The sequence below is a fragment of the Lygodium microphyllum genome, unplaced genomic scaffold, assembly GCF_053477565.2.
Source record: "Lygodium microphyllum isolate KBCC unplaced genomic scaffold, Lygodium_microphyllum_v1.1.10 scaffold_525, whole genome shotgun sequence".
NCBI lineage: Eukaryota > Viridiplantae > Streptophyta > Polypodiopsida > Schizaeales > Lygodiaceae > Lygodium > Lygodium microphyllum.
The window spans coordinates 16,940-27,945 of record NW_028229971.1 but is presented as its reverse complement, the minus strand read 5'-3'; the positions used below and the strand labels follow the sequence as shown (position 1 = coordinate 27,945).

Genomic DNA, 11,006 nt, shown 5'->3' with positions numbered 1-11,006 from the left:
TACTAGAGCTCCCACATCTTATGTCTCTATCTCTCTTGCTCTTGCTCCTTCCACCATATCTCTTGCTTTTTCCCTATGCTTCCACTTCAGGGCTCACTCCCTTCAGGTTATTGCAAAGAATGCATCGGTGATTGGAACATCTCCTTCAAATATGGCCTATCTCACTACACTCATGACATTTATTTCCTTGGTCCTTTGAGTTGTCATATCCTTCCTCAGTATTTGCTAAGAAATAGTCATCTTTAAGAAGTTAATCTCCAGTATGCTTGATCAAAGCTTTGGCTTGTATAAGAGCGTCTTGCTAGTTAGTCAACCTTGGGGATTCTAGATGAGTGTCCACCGGTTGATTCAAGCCATGGTAGAATTTGCCCACTTGTTAGGTAATATCATAGGTGGTTTATATTTATGAAGTGTCAAAATTGAAAATAATAAGTTTCTAGACTTAGTCCCACCAACTACCACAAGGAAAAGAACTCATTCATCTTGATGGTACGATACGAAGGTGATTATGGCCTTTTTTTATGTCTTTCGAGCTTAGAAGGCTATTGGTGGTAGTGTTGTCTCAGCATCACTACTTCCACTATAAAAGTGCCTCACCTGCCAACTCCAACTTGGAAATCATGGCTTGTTAGATGTGCTTATTCCTACTGCATCAAAATAGTCCTCAAGGGTTTCAATCCAAACTTCAGCATCCATCTCAACATTGCATCATTTTCCCATGAACTCAAGTGGCTTGAGTTGCTTCAAGAGAAACTTCTTTTCTTGAAATTGGAATCCATGTTGCTAGAAGTTGGCTCATAATCAAGATCATATTATTTAAGTTCTTCTTCTTTTGCTTCCAAATTTACAAGTCAAAGTGTTAAACAAACACATGCATGGATTATTGTTAACTGATTCATTTTGCTCTAACACCACATGTAAGGTGCCAAACCAAGGACCCCTCAGTGTGGCACTTCCCATCGACTCCCTACTCGCATTGGGTCTCCATCCCGGCAGCCATAGCCGACTCCCTTGGGCTCACGTCACTCACTAGGTTCCTGAGCTTCCTCCTGGCCTATTGAGGCACCCTCAGGGAATTCACACAAAGGTATTGCTTCATTTTTTATTGGGTTTTATTCAGTCCACAGGGTGCAGGCAACAGGGCAGCCATATCCAAGTTTCATGGAGCTAATATCTTGCTCCCCCTTCATGGTGGCTTGTTGAGGCCTCTTCCTAGGCTTCATTGGTGCCTACCCTACCCCCCACACTTGCCATTTAGGCCACATGGCATTGTAGCAACTCCAGAGCATCCTACATATTTTGCACCGGATTCTAGCCCCATATGTGATCAGCATTCGACTACACACTTCATGCTTGGTGGCTCATATACTAAGTTTTGACTATTTAGGTGCTTGGCAAATGGTTCTTGGCCATGTATTGATGCTCCTCAAGCTTGGGCACTGATTTGAAACCTCTTTAGCACTGTTTTGAAAGAGTTTACAGCAGGTCACATGCATTTTATATTAGTACTACACTGACAGTTAATGTTATGCTTGGTTTGGGCATACATAGTGAAGTGGTTTGACACCCTATTGATACTCGGTGATCATGCTATCTTGTGCATATGCTTTGCCATCATTTTGGTGCTGATTTGAGGCCTGAAATACTCGGTTTGGAGCAGTGAATGTCTGCTGTAATATAGTGGATTGAAGTCATTCTACTCATGTATGCTTATGCCTATGCTAATCGGGGTATGTCTTTGGGATATGCAATGAAGTATTGACCTTCGGGGTATGACATCGAGCTTGTCTTTGGTTTCGGAATGCTTTTGAGCTTGTATTAAGCTCCAACTTGGTTGTTCTTCACTGGCATTTGGCTTCAATTGGCATGCTTTGGACCAATCTATGCCTATTTTCACTACTTGACATTTAGGCTTCTTGCATTTATGCTTTGGTTAGATACGGATGCCACTTGGTTTGCCCATGCTTGATAGTTACTTGGAGCTTCATCTTCAGATGTATTTGAGCATTTTGGATCTATTGGACATTACATTTGGTTGTCAGTTACATGCTCTTTGCATGCTTTCAGGCTTATGCTTTACGGGTTTGAGATAGCTTGGGATTTATGCTCCGGATGTACCCTACTAGGATTTGGCATGTTTGATGCTATGTATTTGCTGTATTAGAGTGTTGCTTGCTCTCTTTGCATCTGAATTCACTTCCAATGAGAGCCTCTTGGTATATTTGGATGTACATAGAGTCTTATTTACAAATGAGCTTGAGCTTGTGGGACAGTTACATGCATTTGCTCTCTTGAGAGCTTTATGTCAGCAGTTTGTCTATAGTGGGCTGATTTGATACGACTAAGGGGGCAGGTACTTATTTCCATGTTTCCCTATTTTGTGGTTATCTAGAGAGTTAACTTTTCCTTATTTTTTCTTATTTCCCAAACCTTAGTGTCTTAAATTTGATACAAAATGTACAACTCTTACTCTTACCAATGCATAGAAAGCTTTCTAACCCTAATCTAATCTACAAAAGAGATCGAATGGCCTTCGACTCCCTTGCTTCCTACCTAAAACCAAGTGCCATTTTTTAGAGTTGAACTCCTACTTCGTCACTAGATTTAAAGCATGCAAGTACTCAAAGCTTGAATTTGTTGGTCTCGACACCATGGAATCAAAATGTGGGAGCTCTCGCTCAACTGCCAAGACCCACAGATTGCTTATTGCTCCAAGCATTTCAAGCCAAGTGCAATGGCTATCTCTCACATAGCCATATGTGCTCTCACACCTATGAGTGTAGTGAGCTTACCTCCATACTTGATTGAGTTGCATCCTCCCCTGAGCACTCCAGTAGATCCACAATCCAAGGTGCAAGCTCAAGCAAGCTTGATCCTCAAGCTCCAAGCTCTATGCTCCATTGCCACACACAAGACAAGAGGAGAAAAGAGAAGAGAAGATGGAGAGCTTCTCCATCACAGTCTCAGTCCGATTAATCATCGAGCACAAGGGAATAACCTTCAATAGTGGGATGAGGGACCAAAGTAAATATTGCAAAGAGAAAAAGCTATCATAGAAGAGTTGCCTAGTGGCAGTGGTGTCAGCCTTATCAAAGCTATGCATGTCAACACCACTGAGGCTTCCAATTTATGAGCCATTACAAGAGGCCAAAAGTTTGAAGAAGGTGATAAGAATAATGTAGAACCTATTGAGACAAACCCTAAATAGGATGATAAGGAGATGGAAGTCCTTAATCCTAGTGTGGAAGCCGGTTCTCTAAAAGTTACTGATGGCAAAGCTAATTCACGAGGCTACCAAAGAAGGAGGTAAAAGCCAAGAAAGAGGCACCTAAGCATATTCGGTGACCAAGAGAAATAATGGTTTGGCGGGAGAAGAGAACCATTGCTAATTATCATAAATTTGACTTAGCCAATTCTCTTTGTAAGATAATTCTCGATGTGAATCTCCTACAATAGCTGATCAAGTTATCTCCAAGAGTGCGTAAAGAGTTTAAGAAGATCCTTCGCATTGGGTATATCGTCAAACCCTTGGGAATAGTCCATGTGGGAGATGATTTGTTTGAACATGCTGAAAAGCATTTCCCAAGGGTGGCTGCATATGTTGATAGCATATTAGTGGATCATGCCATTGTGGATACGGGATCCTCCATCAATATTATGAGTTTAAAATTGATGAAAAGGCTAAGACTAGAGATCCAAAAGGATACCTCCACAATTCTTCGAATGGCTAATGACTATTTAAGACAACTAAAATATTGCATTACAAAACTCCACGTGACTACTAATGTGAAATGCATTTTGGACTTTAGGGTTATTTGATTTGCAAGGTGGATAAGCTATCGAGTATTATTAGGAAGGCCATGGATTTTGCAATCCGACTATCAAGTTGATATATCTATTGGTCATTAATTTTTTGTCAAATGTGCCAGACACATAATAGTGGATGCATATTCTGAATCTCCTCAAAGTGAGAAAGTACCCTTATCTTCGACAAAATTAGATGCATTAGAGAATCCTTCTAGAAATGATACTTCATCAAGCAATGAATCAAGAGTGTAATCCACTACAAAAGATGTCTAGTAGGTAACTTTGAATGATTCGATAGAAGCTCAAGACAGAATCAAAGATACAGATGTGATTGAGTTAGATCTTGATACGTTGAATGAGCCACGACCAATTAAATTAGGATCTATGCTTAGTCTCGAAGAGAGAAAGGACTACGTGTTGATTGAAGAATTTCATGATATTTTTTCCAAGAGCTATGATAAGCTGAGGGATATTCCTCCTAGTCTAGCTATGCATACTATTCCCTTGAAGGAAGGTAACCATCCTATTTGACAAAAAGTAAGGTGTATATCTTTTGAGCTAAGGGATAGACTATTTGAGGAGCTACAAGAATTGCGTAAGGGTGGCCTAATATTTCCTGCACAACACACAAAGTGGTGTTCACCAGTAATTATCAAGAAAAATAATAATAAAATCCAGCTTTGCATAGATTTTAGGGAGCTCAATAAAATAGGTGATCAAATATTACTATCTGATGCCATTCATTGATCAGATTTTAGATCAATTAGCAGGCAAGGATATCTACTCGTTTATGGACTACTTCACTAGTTATAACCAAATGGCTATCGTAGAGGAAGATAAGTTAAAAATGAGATTTATTACTATATTTGACACCTTTGTGTATCATATTACAACTGTTGGATTATGCAATGTGCTGGGGGCTTGGCAACGTACATCTGATAAAACTTTTGGTGATATTTTCCTAGAGGAGCTAAAAGTCTTTATTGATGATTTAGGGATAGCCACCACAAGGGAGAGATAGCTGATTATGTTAAGAAAATGATTTGAGTAGTGCAAGCAGTTTTACATTGCTCTCAATCCAAACAAATGTGTCTTTGGAGTGCCCTATGGATTATTGTTAGGCCATATGGTTAGCTTGGCTAGTATTGAGATTGATCCTAAAAAGATAAAGGTTATCATCATTATGAGTCCGCTATGTACTCCTAAATAAGTGCATAGCTTTTTGTCATCAATCGGATATTATCAACAATTCATTAATGCATTGGCTAAGAGGATATTGCCATTGATGAATCTATTATTCTTTAACTGTCTATTTGTTTGGAGTGATCTATGTCAAGTATCCTTCGAGGATATGAAGTAGCATTTGGTAAAAGCACTAGTCCTAAAATAACCTAAAAGAAGAGAGATATTTTATATACTTTCAGTAGCTACAATATAGTATCAGTTTTTGTTTAGTCCAGATTTGGGAGAAGTGGTACCATCCGATTGCATTTGCCAATCTTGCAAATTGGGAATGTTCGAGATTAATTGTACCTACATGGAGAAACTATGCCTTGGGATGGTCTTTACAATGAACAAATTTAGGTATTACATCTTATATAAAAATATAGTATTTTATACAAAGGCAGAGGAGCTAAGACTATTGTTGAATAAGTTGCAGCTGCTTAAACACCTATAGCAAAGTGACTAATCACTTTGTAAGAGTTTGACTATGAAATCAAGAGTAAGCCATCGAAGTTGCATGGCATCATTGAATATTTTGTAGATTTTGAGGAGTCGAATGAAGTCTTGGTTGAAGGTAGTGACCTTGAGGGTTTATTTAAAATTGATATAGCCTCCATTTTGTCATGGTATGCTGCCATAATACATTATCTATTCACAGGAGAGACTGGAGCCACTTTGTTGAAGGCTGAAAAGAGAAAAATTAGACAGCAAGCCTTGAAATTTTCCTTGCTTGTAGGAATACTATATCCACAAGGGATCAATGATGTTTATCGCTAATGTGTCATGCCTAATGAGGTTCCATTCATCTTGGAAGAGTGTCATGAATCCACTTGTGGAGAGCACTTTGCTGGATGGTTGACTACATAGAAATCTTTTGAAAGGGAAGTAGAACCCAGGAGGAAGAAGCTTGATGGTGAGAGCTATGGCGGATGGATAGCAAGAGCCAAGAGAGAGAGAGAGACTCAAAAGTGGGAACTCCAACAACCACAATGTGTGGCCGGGCCTTCCTTTCTTCAAACGGTCACTAAAAGAATAAAGAATAAGTGACTGTGATGGGCCCCCGCCACCTGTAGTGTGCAGTGGCGGGTACTGTCAGTGTAGTAATATGGCGGCTAAGCAGAGGCACCTTTCCCCCCAACAACTTCCCACTTAAAGGCGAATCTTCCCCAGTGAGAGAGAAAAAAGAAAAGACAGTACAACATGTACACATATACAGCATGATGAGAAAAATATATCTCATCCAATGCCCATCAATCTCTTGAGGAAGGCAAAGCACTCGGTAGTGAGGCTCTTCGTGAGCAAGTTTGCAGGATTTTGCTCAGTTGGAATCTTGATAAGGTCAACAGAGCTATCCTCAATGACCTCGTGAATGAAGTGATACCTCACCTCAATATGTTTCGTCTCCGTATGGAAGATTGGATTCTTGGCCAACTGAATAGCACTCATAGAATCCGAATGCAGTGTAGGCATAGCATCTGTCATACCAAGGTCTACAATCAAACGGCCTAACCAGATAGCCTCCTTGCAAGCTTCTGTGGCTACAATATATTCGGCCTCTGTAGTAGAAAGGGCCGTACACTTTTGCACCATGGACATCCAAGAGATAGCCCCTCCAACATAAGTGAACACATAGTTAGAAGTGGACTTCCTACTATGTGCATGTCCTACATAATTAGAGTCAGTGTACCCCACGACTTCTATATCCTGGCTGCCATAACAAAGACATATATCTGCTGTGCCCTTCAGGTACCTCATGATACCCTTAACGGCATCCCAATGTTTCTTGCCAAGTGTAGCCATATAACGTGCCACAACACCAACTGCAAAAGCAATATCTGGACGCGTGGCTATCATGGCATACATAAGACTACCCACGGCGGCTGATGCATAGGGAATCTTGGCCATCTCGGCCCTCTACTCATCTGTCTGTGGATAATGGGCCTGTGAAACCTTTACATGAGAAGTTAATGGATAGCCAATAGGCTTAACATCCTACATGTAGAAGTGCTCAAGGACTTTATGAATGTACTCCCTCTGTGACAGATAGAGTAGTCCCTGAGATCTATCGCGCGTAATGCACATACCAAGTATATGAGAGGCCTGTCCTAGATCTTTCATCTCAAATCTCTTCTTGAGCTGAGTCTTAAGAGTATCTAGCTCCTCATGAGCTGTCCCTGCTAAAATCATATAATCCACATAGAGTACCAAAATTAGTAAAAAATTGTCACGGGTTTTCTTCATGTACAAGCACGGATCCATAGCACTGCAGCTAGAAGTTTTCATAGCTTTTTAAGATATTTACAATAAATAATATCCAAAATATAAAAAGATGCTAGTTTTATTCGAAAATCTAGTATTTTTTGACCATCCACACTATAGACATTGATACCAATGACTAATATAACTCATAACCCTCGTTCACGTTGTAACTTTCATGACGGATGGCTATAGTCCTTGTCAATCCGGAAAAAATGTCGGGTTATGATCCTCTCTTTTTTAAATTATTAGTTAATTAGTTATTAATGTTTGTTAGTTTTTATTTTAGTTAGTCTTTAAGTAGTAACCTTACTAACTTACCAATTGACTAACTAACTTTCTAACTAACCAACTGACTTTTAATTGCGTGGAAGTATTACAGGATTTTAAGTGTGATATTCCTTCTCCCACCATGGCTTGATAGCTCTAAGCCTTACTACTTGTAGATTGTCCTTTCACTCAAAGTTCCTTGTTGCTATTGAGTGGGCCAATCAGTCTCCTTCTCATTAGCAGCTCTTTTTGTTTTGTCTTGTTGATCCTTGTTGATTTTGTCCTCCCCTTGTTCTTCTATTGAGAGTGAAATAGGTGGACTCGCTAGAGTGGGGGAGCGATGCTCCTCTTTGGGGTCGACGAGAGGGTGCCAGGGTTTCCTCCACTACTTCTTCTCTTTCCACCTGCCCCATGGCCTCCTAGATTATGGTCATCAGTACTCCTCCACTACTTCTTCTCTTTCCACCTGTCCCATGGCCTCCTAGATTATGGTCATCAGTACTCCTCCAAGCCCTATGGTTGAAGCCTTGGATACATGTTTTTTCCTTTGTGACTATGCTATGGTAGTCAAAGGCTCCCCCCTTGTTGCCCTTGGTGTTGTTGCTAGTACCTTTGCTGATGCTTGTATTGTTTTCTAGACATTGTTGAGATATTTGCAATCACATCTACTGTGGCCTCTTTGTATGAAGCAGTTTTGGGCTTAGGACATGTAGGCAGACTGAATCCCATATGCACAGAAAGGGAAAACTGCTACCCATCCAGCAACTATAAAGCATTGTACTTGACTACCACTTTTCATATGGAATGAATACAATGTCATGATGCTTTGTACTTTCAATTAGGTATCTTGTCTTTTTCAGTCCTACACAATATTGTGTTTATGAGTCCAAGCCGTCATCTTGGAACCTAATTCACTTGTGTAGCAGTTGTCTCTACTTGTCTATGTCATCATGAGTTTGGCCTTCATCTTCCATCTATAATAGCTCCTTGCCATGTCCTAGATCCCACACATTTCCGCATGGTATAAGAGCCTAGTCGGGCATGGGACTGCTTCTTCAACTCTCTTTCACTGTCATGTAGCTTGGCTTGAGCTCAATCCCTAGCTCAAGACCTCATCTCCCACTTCTTCTCTTCACTTTACCTACTTGGCAGCCATAGCCAAGCAACTTGGAGCTTTCATATCTCTCTCTCTTTTATTTTCTGATGTCTACTTTCTTCTTCCTCTCTGCATAGTCCCGGCCATGGCGTTCCTCTGATATCTTCTTCCCACACTTCTCCTTCTTGGGGCCTTCACATCCACTGCCCCCCTTCCCATGTTTGGATCTCGTCAATCTACCACGCTTTACTCGAGTCGCTTCCCCCCTCCTGTACACCATGGGTACCGAGAAGGAGCATGAAAGCCATGTCTAAATGGCCAAGCTTATTGAGCAAGAGGAGCGATATGATGAGATGGTTGAGTCAATGAAGAAAGTGGCCAAGCTTGATGTAGAATTGATAGTTGAAGAAAGGAACTTGCTATCTATTGGCTATAAGAATGTCATTGGAGCTTGCCGGGCTTCATGGAGGATATTGTCTTCCATTAAGTAGAAAGAAGAAGCAAAAACCAATGAACAAAATATTAAATGGATTAAAGGATATAGTCACAAAGTGGAGAAAGAACTGTCCAAGATCTGCAACGATATCTTGATGATTATTGATCAACACCTTATTCCGTCATCCAGCACAGGAGAATCGATAGTGTTTTATTACAAGATGAAATGTGATTGCTTCCGGTATTTGGCCGAGTTTAAGACAAGCAGTGAAAGAAAAGAGGTTGCAAATCAGTCTCTTACAGCTTATCACGCTGCTCCATCAAACACGGCTAGTACAGATTTGCCACCTATCCACCCTATCCGACTTGGACTAGCTTTGAAGGTTTTCCATGTATTCCGTGTGAGCATAAAACAACCATTGGAGACCAAATACATAATGTCAACTACCTTTACAAATTAGTTTTAGTCCACATAAACATTGCAAGATGAGCATAAACTAGCATGAGAAAACCTCCAAAATGACAAATCTATGGAAATCTATACATAATCCAAAGTTGGAGTAATCTAGGAGCCTCCAAGTGCAAACTAATCACTATTGACAAATGTTTGAACCTTGCAAAAAGGTTTTTGTGGTAAAATAGATGCCTTGTAGCTTCAAGAACCAAAAAAAAAAGGTGAATCATCCTAACTAAGAAAAATGCATCAATACAAATTGCTTTTAACATAAACAACCTCTTCATGAATCTGGATCAACAACACAATCTATAGACATCACAATCTCAACAAATCATCAAGTCTTTCTCTATTTCATTTTCTCTATTATAGACACAAATAGAGCCCTTACTTAAGGCCCTACCTTGAGCCCTCTACTTGCACTAAACGTAGGCTCTCTACTTCAAAGAGACAAGTTGTCCCCCTACCTAACTAGGCCCTATGCTTGCATAAATCAAAACCATGTACAAAGATCTCTCAAGCCAAGCTATTTTGCTTCAATCCCAACTACTAATGGCTCTACCTCTATTAAGATGCAAGAAACAAGCATCAATGTTAAAGAAGAAGCCTAAATTCTTGACCTTCACAACAACAAAGCTTCACTTCTCGCACTCCTCACTTCAAGAAACACAAGCTCTCGGGAGAGTTATGTGAGTACAATGAATGGTATACTAATTCTTTGTTACCTTCAGCATATATATGACTGTACAGTGTATGTGTATACCCTTGCCTGCTAGCTATTGGCTATTGGCCTTTACCCCAACAAATCTAGACCCAAAACAAAACCTGAAGATGGGCAATTGAGGCAGGCAATGTTGAATAGAACCCTTGAGGACAAGAAAATCACCATTCACTAAGATAAAGTTCTAAAGCTAAAAAGTAAGCAAGAGTAGCCACCAACATCAAGTATAAAACACCAAACAGAGGAGAAACCGTTGAAAAGCTAGACTCTATTTGAATTAGCACAACCTAACAATATCACTCAACATGAGTTAAAAAAAGTTCCATTAGGAGGCAAAAGGAAAAGAGAGCACTTACAATGACTAACCAAAGCAACTCAATTGCTAATCCGATTCAGGTCTCTGAATCCCCAAATTCTACACCCCCATTTCTAAACAAAAGAAAAGAAAAAAATTGAAACAGCAACAACAACATGTGCAAGTGGCAGCTATAGAATCCATAAAACGTAGCCCATGGATAACAAAAAGCTGGCACACTTGTCATCAGATCATTGAACTACAAGCAATTTCACACTTGCTTCTCCAAAGAGTGATCACCATATGGGTAATTCCAAGGGTTCTAAAGATTCTAAGCAAAAATTGCAGTCAAGTGCTTTTGAGAAAACTCAATCCCCTAATAACAAAGCTCATAATGATCAATTAAGAGTGGAATCAAAATATCACAACCTTTAGCTGTGATTACACT

General features: G+C 40.0%; 1 pseudogene; it reads left to right on the top strand.

The window, feature by feature from the left end:
* Window positions 1-8,928: 8,928 nt before the first annotated feature.
* On the top strand, window positions 8,929-9,549 carry LOC148008030 (14-3-3 protein 7 pseudogene; annotated as a pseudogene).
* Window positions 9,550-11,006: the final 1,457 nt, after the last annotated feature.